The sequence below is a fragment of the Phyllobates terribilis genome, unplaced genomic scaffold (assembly GCF_046119375.1).
Source record: "Phyllobates terribilis strain yellow unplaced genomic scaffold, ASM4611937v1 Scaffold_11__3_contigs__length_659146591, whole genome shotgun sequence".
In the NCBI taxonomy this organism is placed as follows: domain Eukaryota; kingdom Metazoa; phylum Chordata; class Amphibia; order Anura; family Dendrobatidae; genus Phyllobates; species Phyllobates terribilis.
In genome coordinates this window covers 392,629,268-392,644,826 of record NW_027362771.1, presented here as the reverse complement: position 1 = coordinate 392,644,826, position 15,559 = coordinate 392,629,268, and positions in this window count along the sequence as shown.

The following is a 15,559-nucleotide window of genomic DNA, read 5'->3' as shown; positions in this document are numbered from 1 at the left end:
AGACCAGCTGATGGTACTGGAACTCGGTTACTAAGCAGGAGGTACCTGTGCCAGAAAGCACTACCAAGGACCAGCAGACGTTGGTGGAACTTGGATACCGAGAAAGAGGCACCTAATCCAAAAGCACTGCCGAGAACCAGCTGACGGTACTGGAACCCGGATGGGTAGCAGAAGGTACCCATGTAAAAAAAAGTTCAAGGCCGCGAGCCGGCCGCAGTTACCAAAACCAACAGTCCTACAGGGGGTACTTGTCCTATTGGCACTTTGGAACCAGCCTTCATTGCCAGAGCCCGCAGCCCACATAGGAGTCACCTAAACTGCAGGCACCATAGAGTCAGCTAACCCGACCGCAACACGACAGGACAACGCATTGGAGGCAAAGTGACGTTGACACTACCCGGAAACAGCTGGCGTGCTGGAACCAGGCTGGGCAGGAGGGAGTACCCGTGCCAAAGTCACTGCCGAGAACCAGCTGACGGTACTGGAACCCGGATGGGTAGTAGAAGGTACAAGAGCCAATGGAACTGCCGAAGACCAGCTGACGGTACTGGAACTCGGTTACTAAGCAGGAGGTACCTGTGCCAGAAAGCACTACCAAGGACCAGCAGACGTTGGAGGAACTTGGATACCGAGAAGGAGGCACCTAATCCAAAGGCACTGCCGAGAACCAGCTGACGGTACTGGAACCCGGATGGGTAGCAGAAGGTACCCATGTAAAAAAAAAGTTCAAGGCCGCGAGCCGGCCGCAGTTACCAAATCCCACAGTCCTACAGGGGGTGCTTGTCCTATTGGCACTATGGAACCAGCCTTCATTGCCAGATCCCGCAGCCCACATAGGAGTCACCTAAACTGCAGGCACCATAGAGTCGGCTAACCCGACCGCAACACGACAGGACAACGCATTGGAGGCAAAGTGACGTTGACACTACCCGGAAACAGCTGGCGTGCTGGAACCAGGCTGGGCAGGAGGGAGTACCTGTGCCAAAGTCACTGCCGAGAACCAGCTGACGGTACTGGAACCCGGATGGGTAGTAGAAGGTACAAGAGCAAATGGAACTACCGAGGACCAGCTGACGGTACTGGAACCCGGATGGGTAGCAGAAGGTACAAGAGCCAATGGAACTGCCGAAGACCAGCTGACGGTACTGGAACTCGGTTACTAAGCAGGAGGTACCTGTGCCAGAAAGCACTACCAAGGACCAGCAGACGTTGGTGGAACTTGGATACCGAGAAGGAGGCACCTAATCCAAAGGCACTGCCGAGAACCAGCTGACGGTACTGGAACCCGGATGGGTAGCCGAAGGTACCCATGTAAAAAAAAGTTCAAAGCCGCGAGCCGGCCGCAGTTACCAAAACCCACAGTCCTACAGGGGGTGCTTGTCCTATTGGCACTATGGAACCAGCCTTCATTGCCTGATCCCGCAGCCCACATAGGAGTCACCTAAACTGCAGGCACCATAGAGTCGGCTAAACCGACCGCAACACGACAGGACAACGCATTGGAGGCAAAGTGACGTTGACACTACCCGGAAACAGCTGGCGTGCTGGAACCAGGCTGGGCAGGAGGGAGTACCCGTGCCAAAGACACTGCCGAGAACCAGCTGACGGTACTGGAACCCGGATGGGTAGTAGAAGGTACAAGAGCCAATGGAACTGCCGAAGACCAGCTGACGGTACTGGAACTCGGTTACTAAGGAGGAGGTACCTGTGCCAGAAAGCACTACCAAGGACCAGCAGACGTTGGAGGAACTTGGATACCGAGAAGGAGGCACCTAATCCAAAGGCACTGCCGAGAACCAGCTGACGGTACTGGAACCCGGATGGGTAGCAGAAGGTACCCATGTAAAAAAAAAGTTCAAGGCCGCGAGCAGGCCGCAGTTACCAAAACCCACAGTCCTACAGGGGGTGCTTGTCCTATTGGCACTATGGAACCAGCCTTCATTGCCAGATCCCGCAGCCCACATAGGAGTCACCTAAACTGCAGGCACCATAGAGTCGGCTAACCCGACCGCAGCGCGACAGGACAACGCATTGGAGGCAAAGTGACGTTGACACTACCCGGAAACAGCTGGCGTGCTGGAACCAGGCTGGGCGGGAGGGAGTACCCGTGCCAAAGTCACTGCCGAGAACCAGCTGACGGTACTGGAACCCGGATGGGTAGTAGAAGGTACAAGAGCAAATTGAACTACCGAGGACCAGCTGACGGTACTGGAACCCGGATGGGTAGCAGAAGGTACAAGAGCCAATGGAACTGCCGAAGACCAGCTGACGGTACTGGAACTCGGTTACTAAGCAGGATGTACCTGTGCCAGAAAGCACTACCAAGAACCAGCAGACGTTGGTGGAACTTGGATACCGAGAAGGAGGCACCTAATCCAAAGGCACTGCCGAGAACCAGCTGACGGTACTGGAACCCGGATGGGTAGTGGAAGGTACAAGAGCAAATGGAACTACCGAGAACCTGCTGGCGGTGCTGGAACCCAGGGTAAATACTAAAAACAGAGTGAAGCCAGAGGTGTAATTGGAGCAAGTTTTAAATCAGTAGTACAGTTGATGTGGACAAAGCAGGAGAATTTGCCGGACACACAGCAGGGGAACAGCTGACGTTACTGAACCCCAATAACACTGGAGCAAGCGTTGACTGTGCAGATGGCACTTCTGAGCAGCAACTAGCAGTATTGGAGCCCAGGGTAAATACTAAAAACTGAGGAGCCAGAGGTGTATTTGGAGGAGGTTTTAAATCAGTAGTACAGTGGATGTGGACAAAGCAGGAGAAATTGCCGTCCGCACAGCAGGGGAACAGCTGACGTTACCGAACTCCAATAACACGGCAGCAAGTGTTGACTGTGCAGACGGCACTTCCGAGTGCCAACTGGCGGTGTTGGAGCTCAGGGATAATACTGAAAACAGAGGAGCCAGAGGTGTATTTGGAGGAGGTTTTAAATCAGTAGTACAGAGGATGTGGACAGAGCAGGAGAAATTGCCGTCCGCACAGCAGGGGAACAGCTGACGTTACTGAACCCCAATAACACGGCAGCAAGTGTTGACTGTGCAGACGGCACTTCCAAGCGCCAACTGGCGGTGTTGGAGCTCAGGGATAATACTGAAAACAGAGGAGCCAGAGGTGTAATTGGAGCAACTTTAAAATCTGTAGTAGTGAGAATGTGGACAGAGCAGGAGAAATTGCCGTTCGCACAGCAGGGGAACAGCTGACGTTACCGAACCCCAATAACATGGCAGCAAGTGTTGACTGTGCAGACGGCACTTCCGAGCGCCAACTGGCGGTGTTGAAGCTCAGGGATAATACTGAAAACAGAGGAGCCAGAGGTGTATTTGGAGCAAGTTTTAAATCAGTAGTACAGTGGATGTGGACAGAGCAGGAGAAATTGCCGTCCGCACAGCAGGGGAACAGCTGACGTTACTGAACCCCAATAGCACGGCAGCAAGTGTTGACGGTGCAGACGGCACTTCCGAGCGCCAACTGGCGGTGTTGGAGCTCAGGGATAATACTGAAAACAGAGGAGCCAGAGGTGTAATTGGAGCAACTTTAAAATCTGTAGTAGTGAGAATGTGGACAGAGCAGGAGAAATTGCCGTCCGCACAGCAGGGGAACAGCTGACGTTACTGAACCCCAATAACACGGCAGCAAGTGTTGACTGTGCAGACGGCACTTCCAAGTGCCAACTGGCGGTGTTGGAGCTCAGGGATAATACTGAAAACAGAGGAGCCAGAGGTGTAATTGGAGCAACTTTAAAATCTGTAGCAGTGAGAATGTGGACAGAGCAGGAGAAATTGCCGTCCGCACAGCAGGGGAACAGCTGACGTTACCGAACCCCAATAACATGGCAGCAAGTGTTGACTGTGCAGACGGCACTTCTGAGTGCCAACTGGCGGTGTTGGAGCTCAGGGATAATACTGAAAGCAGAGGAGCCAGAGGGGTATTTGGAGGAGGTTTTAAATCAGTAGTACAGTGGATGTGGACAGAGCAGGAGAAATTGCCGTCCGCACAGCAGGGGAACAGCTGACGTTACTGAACCCCAATAACACGGCAGCAAGTGTTGACTGTGCAGACGGCACTTCCGAGCGCCAACTGGCGGTGTTGGAGCTCAGGGATAATACTGAAAACAGAGGAGTCAGAGGTGTAATTGGAGCAACTTTAAAATCTGTAGTAGTGAGAATGTGGACAGAGCAGGAGAAATTGCCGTCCGCACAGCAGGGGAACAGCTGACGTTACTGAACCCCAATGACACGGCAGCAAGTGTTGACTGTGCAGACGGCACTTCCAAGCGCCAACTGGCGGTGTTGGAGCTCAGGGATTACAGTTCAGGTGGTAGAAACATGAACAGAACAGGAGACCTGGATACTTTTGCCAACAATTATTTATTCTGGAAGAGGACTGGCAAATTCATGAGAGATCCAGGCCTTGTTCATTTTGAGAAAAGTAAGCCGGTCAACGTTATCGGAGGATAGTCGCATGCGACGGTCTGTTAGTACACCACCTGCGGCACTAAAGACGCGTTCCGATAATACACTAGCAGCAGGGCAAGCTAGCACCTCCAATGTATACTGACTTAGCTCTGGCCATGTATCTAGCTTACAGACCCAAAACTTGAAGGGAGAAGAGCCGTCTGGGAGTACACTAAGAGGGCAAGACATGTAGTCTGTCACCATCTGACGAAAACGTTGCCTCCTGCTGACTGGAGCCATCTGTGATGGTGTAGACATTTGTGGCTGCGGGGACACAAAACTTTGCCACATTTCGGCCATACTGGTCTTGCCTTGTGCTGAGGCGCTGCTTCTGCTCCCTCTTTGTGCAGAGCTTCCTCCACTGCCTCGACGCACTGAGCTGCTTTGTAAAGCACTAGCAGCACTGCTCTCGGTTGGAATGGAGAACATGATGGAATGCACCAGTGCGTCTTGGTACTCCCGTATTTTATGCTCCCGGTTCAACGGTGTTATGAGGCTTTGTAAGTTGTCCCGGTAGCGAGGATCTAGGCGGGTGGACACCCAATAATCAGCCGTGTTGAGAATGTGGGCGATGCGGCGGTCGTTTCTCAGGCACTGCAGCATGAAATCAACCATGTGCTGCAGACTGCCAACTGGCCAAGAAACGCTGTCCCCTGCTTGAGGCGTGATCTCTGCCTGCTCTGCATCACCCCACCCTCGCTCTAGATACTGACTACTAGAGCATTGTGTACCTTCCTCCTCTGGACAGATGTCTTCCTCATCCATTGACTCCTCCTCATCCTCCTCACAAAGTGTCCCCTGCCTAGGCCTTTGTGAGGAGCCACGTTGCGCAGACTGTAGAGAAGCAGATGGCATTTGTGACTCCTCATCCTCCACCTCTTCCAAAACCTCGTCCCTTAGTGCTTGCAGTGTTATTTTAAGCAGGCAGATAAGGGGGATAGTCATGCTGACTAGTGCATCATCTGCACTCGCCATCCGCGTGGAATAATCGAAGGCACGCAAAACGTGGCAAATGTCCTTCATAGAGGCCCACTCAGTGGTGGTGAAGTGTGAACGGCGCGCACTGCGACTTGTTTGCGCCTGCTGCAGCTGGTACTCCATTACTGCTGCCTGCTGCTCACACAACCTCTCCAACATATGTAACGTTGAATTCCACCTGGTGGGTAGGTCACATATGATGCAATGTTCCGGAAGACGTAATCGGCGCTGCAGAGCTGCAATGTGTGATCTTGCATTGCTGGAACGCCGCAAGTGAGTGCACTCTATGCGGACCTTGTGAAGCAGTGCATCAAGATCCGGATAGTCCCTCAAAAAACTCTGCATGACCAAGTTGAGCACATGTGCCAGACATGGGATGTGAGTGAGGTTGCCTAGGCCCAGAGCTGCCACCAGATTTCGGCCATTGTCACACACTACCATGCCTGGCTGGAGATTCGCTGGCACAAACCACACGTCGCTCTGCTGCTTGATGGCATTCCAGAGCTCCTGCGCTGTGTGGCTTCGATTCCCCAAAGAAATTAATTTTAATACGGCCTGTTGATGTTTGGCCACGGCTGTGCTCATATTGGTCACCATAACAGGTAACCGTTCACGGGTCGATGTGGAGGTAGACCGTGACGGCTCCTGCAGCGCTGATTCAGAGGAACTGGAGTATGAGGAGGAGTCAATGTGTACAGACTGGATTCCTGCAATCCTTGGAGTTGGCAGAACACGTACAGCGCCACTCTCAAGATCTGTACCCGGCTCCACAACATTTACCCAATGGGCAGTGAGGGAAAGGTATCGTCCCTGTCCATGCTTACTGGTCCACGCATCGGTGGTCAGGTGGACCTTGCTACTGACGGCGTTTTGTAGCGCATGTTTAATTTTTCCCTCCACATGATGTTGCAGGGCAGGGACGGCTTGCCTGCTGAAATAAAATCGGCTGGGCACGTTGTATTGTGGGACTGCCAATGCCATAAAGTTACGGAATGTGTCAGTCTCCACCAGCCTGAATGATAGCATTTCAAGGGCCAGTAGTTTAGCAATGCCAGCATTCAGAGCCTGTGCTCGGGGGTGGTTTGCCGAGTATGGGCGCCTTTTCTCCCATGCCTGTGTTAACGATGGCTGTAGACTGGCCTGGGAGTGTGAGGATGACTGGGAAAGTGGTGCTGTGGGTGGAATTACACTGTGTCTCTGTACAACAGTGCCAGAGATTCTTCCATGGCGATCCTGTGAGGAAGCCGAACCAGCTGTGTGTGAGCTGGAGGAAGAGGCTACAACACGAGCTGAAGAGGTGGTAGGTGGCGCTGTAGGTTGGCCTAGGTCTTCAGTGTGTTTTTGTAACTCCACCACGTGCTTGGTCCGCACATGTTTCCACATATTTGTGGTATTGAGGTTGCTGACACTTTTCCCTCTTTTCACCTTCTGATTACACAGCTTGCATTTGACAAAGCAAATGTCATCTGCAACTGTGTCAAAAAAGGACCAGGCACTGCAAGTCTTGGGAGCGCCTGCTTTGGATTTTGGAAGAGCCATGCTCCTAATGGGTGCCGAAGTGGAGGCTACAGGCAACCAAGTCTGCCCCTTCCCTCTCCCTCCTTTTTGGGCTGTTCGGGGAATCTCTTCCTCAGAGCTGCTCCCACCACCTTCCTGTCCCTCACGCCATGATGGGTCAAGGACCTCATCATCTACACCACCCTCTTCAAACAACTGTTTCTCCTGGGTAGTCTCGACAGCACAGTACGCACCAGAAAGTGGCACCTGAGTCTCATCATCAGATGCGTACTGAGGTGTGCTGCTGACCATAGGCACTGGCCCACCCGCCTCTTCAGATTCAGAGAGACAAAACGGTTGCGCATCACTGCATACTACCTCTTCTTCAAATTCTCGAATTCTGCTTGGCTGGCCCCCTCTTTCCAAGCCAAGAGATTCAGAGAACAGAAGTAGAGATGGCTCCTGTCCAGGGCTCTCTGACTGCCTGGGCAATTTGGCAGGTGGTGAAGAGACAGATGGGTGCTCTTCAGTGCTCAGGACCTGAGAAGATCTGGAACTAATTGAAGTCGATGCGTTAGCTGCCATCCATCCGACAACGGCTTCAATTTGGTCCTCCCGCAGCAGTGGGGTACGGCTAGCTCCTACAAAGCTGCGCATAAAGGACTGTTCCCTGGTAAAACTGGGGGATGCTGAGTCACTGGTGCCCGCAGCAGGCACAGAATCCCCACGTCCTCTCCCTGCAGGCACAGAATCCTCACGTCCTCTCCCTGCAGAAACTCCATGCCCACGCCCACGCCCACGACCACATGCCTTACTCCCTGCCTTCTTCATCTTGGTAGACTGATAAAGATAGGCAGAAAAGTACTAAGGGCTTAGTGTGCTTATTCCTGAACAGCTGCTAACATGTATAAGAAACACTAATTTTATAAAGTGTGGACTAGACTTTAATATGAGCTAATGTGGCCTACACAACTGTAAAGTGGAGTGTTTGGTGAACTTTATTTAGGTTTTTTTTGTCACAAAAAGACACTGGATGTGCCTAAGGATGTAATAATGATAGTATCACAAACTTTTTGTAGCTATTACAATGTAGGAAGGTAACCTACAATGCAATAGATGAGGCTGCAAAAAATAGGCTAATACTAATCTGGCTGGGGCTGCAGGGCCCAATGCTGCAGAAAGGCTCCTCTAACTACTCCTATATAGTGTGTTTGGAACCAATGTAGCTGAATATGGATGGAACCACCACACTAATAGGAGAAATCAGGAAAAATTATGAATTGGCAAAAAAGGACAATGTATGAGGCAGTGACACACACTGAGTGCACTACAACCAGACGTGGTTGAAGAACACACTACAGGGTGAGCTGCACTCATACACCAGACCTTACAATGTGAACTGACCTCAGTTCACATTGTCTGGTTTTTTGACTTGTTTGCATTCTGTGCAATTTAAGGGTGTGGCATGCCCTTTGTTGAGCTGATTGGTATATATGTAGCTTACCACGGGCCTAGGTGGTCTGGAGTTGGGACCCGGTCCTATTTGTCTACCCTTTTATATGCATTATTTCAACTTTGATATACAGTAAGGTTTTTAATATAGGCAGTATAGGTACCGTCCCAATTTAGGGTCACCTTGCCGCTGGTGGGACGGCTTGTATACTTTTTTTGATCAAAAATAGTTCACTAAGTACCCTATATTTATTATGCAACTTTGCTTTACATTTATATATAATTATGGTAGGGTATGAGATATATTTTTGTCTTGCTTCTTTTTTGCTAGTGTGAACATGCCTCTGTTTCTTGTATGTCTGCCATCTTAGACCTCAGTTCACATTGTCTGGTTTTTTGACTTGTTTGCATTCTGTGCAATTTAAGGGTGTGGCATGCCCTTTGTTGAGCTGATTGGTATATATGTAGCTTACCACGGGCCTAGGTGGTCTGGAGTTGGGACCCGGTCCTATTTGTCTACCCTTTTATATGCATTATTTCAACTTTGATATACAGTAAGGTTTTTAATATAGGCAGTATAGGTACCGTCCCAATTTAGGGTCACCTTGCCGCTGGTGGGACGGCTTGTATACTTTTTTTGATCAAAAATAGTTCACTAAGTACCCTATATTTATTATGCAACTTTGCTTTACATTTATATATAATTATGGTAGGGTATGAGATATATTTTTGTCTTGCTTCTTTTTTGCTAGTGTGAACATGCCTCTGTTTCTTGTATGTCTGCCATCTTAGACCTCAGTTCACATTGTCTGGTTTTTTGACTTGCTTGCATTCTGTGCAATTTAAGGGTGTGGCATGCCCTTTGTTGAGCTGATTGGTATATATGTAGCTTACCACGGGCCTAGGTGGTCTGGAGTTGGGACCCGGTCCTATTTGTCTACCCTTTTATATGCATTATTTCAACTTTGATATACAGTAAGGTTTTTAATATAGGCAGTATAGGTACCGTCCCAATTTAGGGTCACCTTGCCGCTGGTGGGACGGCTTGTATACTTTTTTTGATCAAAAATAGTTCACTAAGTACCCTATATTTATTATGCAACTTTGCTTTACATTTATATATAATTATGGTAGGGTATGAGATATATTTTTGTCTTGCTTCTTTTTTTTTTTTATACACCAGACCTTGCAGACAGCGGTGAACAGTACAGATGCAGAGCACTGTGCACTAGCGCTGCAAGACCAAAAAAATTTCTCTATCTACTCCTATATAGTGTGTTTGGAACAAATTTAGCTGAATACCGATGGAACCACCACACTAATAGGAGATATCAGGAAAAATTATGAATTGGCAAAAAAGAACAATGTATGAGGCAGTGACACACACTGAGTGCACTATAACCAGACGTGGCTGAAGCACACACTACAGGGTGAGCTGCACTCACACACAGAGACCTTGCAGAAAGCGGTGAACAGCACAGAGAACTGTGCACTAGCACTGCAAGGCACAGCGATTTATAAAGTAGCTTGGGTAAAGCAGAATAGACCAAATAGGTAGCTAAAACTGTCCCTCAGAACAACAGCATCCTATCCCTAACTGAATTCACAGCAGAGTGAGCTCAAAATGGCGGCGGCGGCTTTTATAGTGCATCATGACATCATTTCAGCAGCCAATCACAGCCATGCCATTAGTTAAGATGCCTACATGCCTAACAGGATGTGTCCACACTTCTTACGATCCTCATTGGCTGAATAAAATGAAAATGGCTCATTGCATTATGGGAACTTCCGATTCCGGTATACGATATTGCAAAAGTTTCGGAATTAAGTATCGGAATTCCGATACCGCGAATATCGGCCGATACCCGATATTTCAGTATCGGAATGCTCAACACTACTGTTTACCATAATATATCCAATATACAGTTATAAAATACACTGTGTTCCAAATTATTATGCAAATAATATTTTCTCAGATTTTCCCAAATTACCTATATGAATTGCAGTCATTGTAATTTTCCAGTCAAATAACTATTAGAGTACAATTGAAAGGTTTTTGTACAAACTGCCTATGATAACAGTATATTTTTAAAAAAATAAAAAACTCAAACTGCACTCAAAATGCATGTTCCAAATTATTATGCACAGCAGAGTTTTCAACCTTTTCATTTTAATAAAGAACAAAAAAATGGTCATTTTTGAAATTATAAGCATTAGCAGGTTATTACAAACTGTAATCAAACAGTTTTCAACTCAAAACTTTATTCTAGGTGATGTTACATAGGACCCCTTGTTCAAAAGGAGCTTCTGAACTCTCTCGTCCATTGAATTTGTCAGGTTTTGGATGGTTTCTGCTTTGTTTTGCATGAGGACAGAATACCCTCCCAGAGCTGTTGCTTAGATGTGAACTGCCTCCCGCCATCATAGACACTCCTTTTGATGATGCTCCAGAGGTTCTCAATGGGGTTGAGGTCAGGGGAGCATGGGGGCCACACCATAAGTTTGTCCCCTTTTATGCCCATAGCAGCCAGAGATGCAGATATGTTATGTGCAGCATGAGACGGGGCATTATCATGCATGAAATGATCTCGATAGTCCAGATGGATGGAGTGGAGGATGGCTGGTTGATGGACACCCCATGCAAACACGGCTACGGCGCTAACAAGGAGGAGGTGGAGTACTGTTTTGGGCTGGAATCATGGGGAGAGAGATTGTCAGCCCTTTTAGGATCCCTGAAGGGGTAAAGATGAACTCCATAATGTATGTTGAGTTTCTCAAACAGCACTTCCTTCCATGGTTCAAGAAGAAGAACTGTGCATTCCGCAGCAAGATCATTTTCATGCATGATAATGCCCTGTCTCATGCTGCACATAACACAACCTTGACAAAGGCTGATCGCCGAAACGCGCGTCGGGGTTGGCGCACACATAACAGGAACAGGTATACTCTTTATTGGGGACATGTTCTCATGCTATTTAGTATGATTTATATATATTATCAGGTCTCCATGAACTATGCTTTATATTACAAATGTTATTTACACAAGTCAGTTCAGGTCCAGGTGGCTGTGTATTTGTAGCCATATGTACAGTTTACCTGATCCTGAGTTCTTCCATCTAATGTGTGCGCCATTCTAATATTTTGCATCTTATGTGTGTATCTTCACCCCTATTGTTAATAAATTTATACCTTTTTAATATGTAGTTGTTATGGATCATCATTTTTTGTGCTTCAGCCTCTCCCCCCTTTGTACATACACATAATGACACACAAAAAGCTCTGCTACATGCACATAATGACACACAAAAAGCTCTGCTACATGCATATAATGACACACAAACAGCCCTGCTACATGCACATATTGACACACAAACAACTCTTCTACATGCACATACAGACATACACATAAATATACTATATATATATATATATACATATATATTTATATATATATATACACACACACACACACACACTATAGAAATCCATCAGGGAGATAGCAGAAATGTTAGGAGTGGCCAAATCATAGTTTTAAGGTTGAAGGAAGACTAAGTCCATCTAGTTCAACCCATAGCCTAACATGTTGATCCAGTGGAAGGCAAAAAAAACAAGTGGCAAACACTAAGCTCTACATTGGGGAAAAAAATTCCTTCCTGACTCCACATACAGCAATCAGACTAGTTCCCTGGATCAACGCCCTATCACGGAATCTAGTATATATAACCGGTAATATTATACTTTTCAAGAAAGGCATCCATTCCCTTCTTAAATTTTAGTAGTGAATCACTCATTACAACATCATGCGCAGAGAGTTCCATAGTCTCACTGCTCTTACAGTAAAGAATCCACGTCTGTGATTATGATTAAACCTTCTTTCCTCCAGACGTAGAAGATGCCCCCTAAAGTAAGTGAAACAAACCATCATTAGGCTTAAAAAAAGAAGAAATCCATCAAGGAGATAGCAGAAATGTTAGGAGTGGCCAAATCAACAGTTTGGTACATTCTGCAAAAAAAAGAGCCCACTAAATCTATACGCACTCTTGCAATATCATTTTTAAGCAATGATGGGTGACTATATACTGTCAATGTTTTATACTCACTGTGATCCCTCCAAATGTTCCAGTTTTCTAAATAAACAGTAGGAGAAGTTTGTAGTATTTGCAATTTGTATTTATAAGGCCAAGTTGAGATGAACAAATGGAAAAACGAGCTTCCAAAATTGGAAATGTGACTTTCTCCAGCTGTAAAATTGACCATGATAGTGCATGCTACAATTCTGGACACACAGACTATCGGTTTGCATGAAAAATCAGTTATATCCATTGGCAAACTGGCTATAATGGGTGTGTGTGCAGTTCAATTGTCTGAATGAGTGCTTAGAATTAGTTGTCCAATAGTACCTTTCAATGTAGTGAATATGATCTACTATTTGACGAATATGATCCTGATTTCTGCCTCTGCGCTCAGCACTTTAATAACAGGAAGTATTGGTAGGGAGGCATTGTCAGCGTTATTGCGCGAGACTTTGTCTCACGTGTTCTTGCACAATCACTACTCCCTTCCAGCACTTACTCTTTTTAAATGTGTCGGGAGAGGAGGAAGACAGCAGCTTCAGATTAAGGAGCATTGCGAGAGTAGCTCAGGATGGCAAACCTACTACATGTAAGTATAACTGTTAGTGCAGTTAGGGTGGCATTGTTAGCGTGGTCATATGAGACATAAAGTCTCACGTGACCACCATGACACAGTTCTGACCTTCTCTATGGATTTTCCATTTTGGGCATATATTTTTCCTCAGTATGATTCTGCCTTTTTTATTTTTGTACAAAGTCATAATAAGTTTAAAGTACACGCCAACAGCGCTGAAAGAAATAAAACGCTAAGTTAAACGATAAGAGAATTGGTAACAGAAGCTGCGGTGGCCCATATCTCCACAACGGTGTGGGAAAAAAAGAAAAAAAAAGTTTTCATCGAAACTCCTGCTACTGTGTGCAGGAATATACAGTTTACAATGCTAAAATTTGTGGAAGGTGCTCTTTAACATGTCTATTGATCCTGTTATTTTCCTAAACAAACGGCTTTTACTTCTTAATCTTACAATTTCAATATCGACAAGTGTGTATATATATATAAAGTGTGTATATATATATATATATATATATATATATATATAAATTACTGTTATTGTGAACAGTAAAGCAGGTTGAAGATGAAATGATCTTTAAAAGGCCTAAAGTTAAAGATGACACATTTCCTTTGTATTTTAGGCAAAAAAAATATTAATTTTCACCTTTTACATTTTAAAAATTACAAAAAGGAAAATGGATGTAAATTATTACGAGACCAATTTATAATATTGATAATATCCCTCTAAACAATAGGGGAAAGCATAATCAAACTGTTTTTCAGCATATAAGGGTTGACCTCACTTTCAAGGTTTAACAAAGCCAATCTCTTTTCCAAGGGATTGGCCTCATCTATTTTATGCTTTTAGTTATAAACTAGCTTTTAGGCTTTTTTTTAAACAATATTAAACGGTTAGACAATAATTTATTAATCTGAAATGATTATTGTTATAACCCCAGTATGAACAAAGACCACACATAGACAATGATTAATCTAAGCACAAGCGTGGCACATACTGTGTCGTTTTTCCATACAAGTAATTTGTAAAACCAGCATGATACAATGACTATGAAACATTGGGACAGTGTGATTAAAATTAATAGTACTCCTTCTACTGTCATTTGTCAAGTATTTACAAGCCTGAAAAATACTTCATTTTTTTCATGATACTATAACTCAATATACTGAATCTAAAGCCTGAAGCGATGTGACAGCACAAGATATTTATTACTGAATACAAGTCTGTACCATTACTACAGTTGTAGGCACTGCTTATATTAACAACACATCTATCATCTATCTATCTATCTATCTATCTATCTATCTATCTATCTATCGAATCCCATATCTATCTATCCATCTATCTATCTATCTAATCCCATATCTATCTATCTATCTAGAAAAACATGGGACAGCACAAGGACAAATGCAGATGTAGGTGCTACCCTAAAGGTTACAACCCACCAATCTACGATACATAAAAAAGCACTCAATAGAAAATTTCATGCAAAAAACTGGTGTCTATATTGGACCATGTGAACAGGTGGCAACGTTTGCTTGAGCCTTTGTCAAGCAAATATAGTATAACTGAATACCTGTTAATGTATATTATTGCATTGTGTATTTGTATTTAAATTCACTTATTATCTTGATTGTGCAATTACCTGGCACGAGTATGTTAAAGTGTATCTGTCACCAGGTTTTTGCTATGTAAGCTGAAGACAGCATGCTGTAGGGGTTAAAACACAGATTTCAATGGTGCCTCTCTTATCAAGCTCTGTGGTTTTGTTTGTCTGTAATTATTGTTTTAGCAAAAGAAGCTTATCATTGCTGTTACTCAGCAGTGCGAGCTTCCTGGTCCGGCAGCGCCCCCTCCTGTGATAGGCACCTCACTGTCTATGGACATTCTACATGCAGAGCCTGGTGTGGGCGGGGTTAGCTTTCTCAGCTCTGCTTCATTGCTAAATCTATAAGCTCTGATTGTGTCAGAACAGTTGCACCCAGTAATCTAAGTGATACATCATTGGATTCAGCTCCACTTTGCCTACATCATGCTACTGTCAGATGAGGTAGCAAAAACCTGCTGACAGATTTCCTTAAAATAATATAATGTCTCTATAAACCTTTGTCTGTTCCACTCTGTATTTGCTTGCCAATGGCTCACTTGGTCTTGAGCCAAAACGTTGCCAGCTGTTTACATGGGCCTATAAAAACACCATTTTTTTGCATGGAATTTGCTGTTGATTGCTGCCCACTTTCATAGCTTTTTTGTTGATTGTCTTTAATTTAACGTATTTAGAATTTGTTATAATAACTTTTTGTGAAAGAAGACCAGAAACCAAGAAAAAAATTGAGTAGTCAGCGCACTCAGAAAAGCTCATGGAAAGGGGGCAACTTTAAATGTTGGGAATAACTGTTTAAGAATTCTCATAAGTAAATATTCCATATAGTAAATAGTTTGATGCAAAGATTTGATTACAAATCGACTCACATATCAAAATAACCTCCCCTTAAAAATTCAAATGTATTATTATTAAAT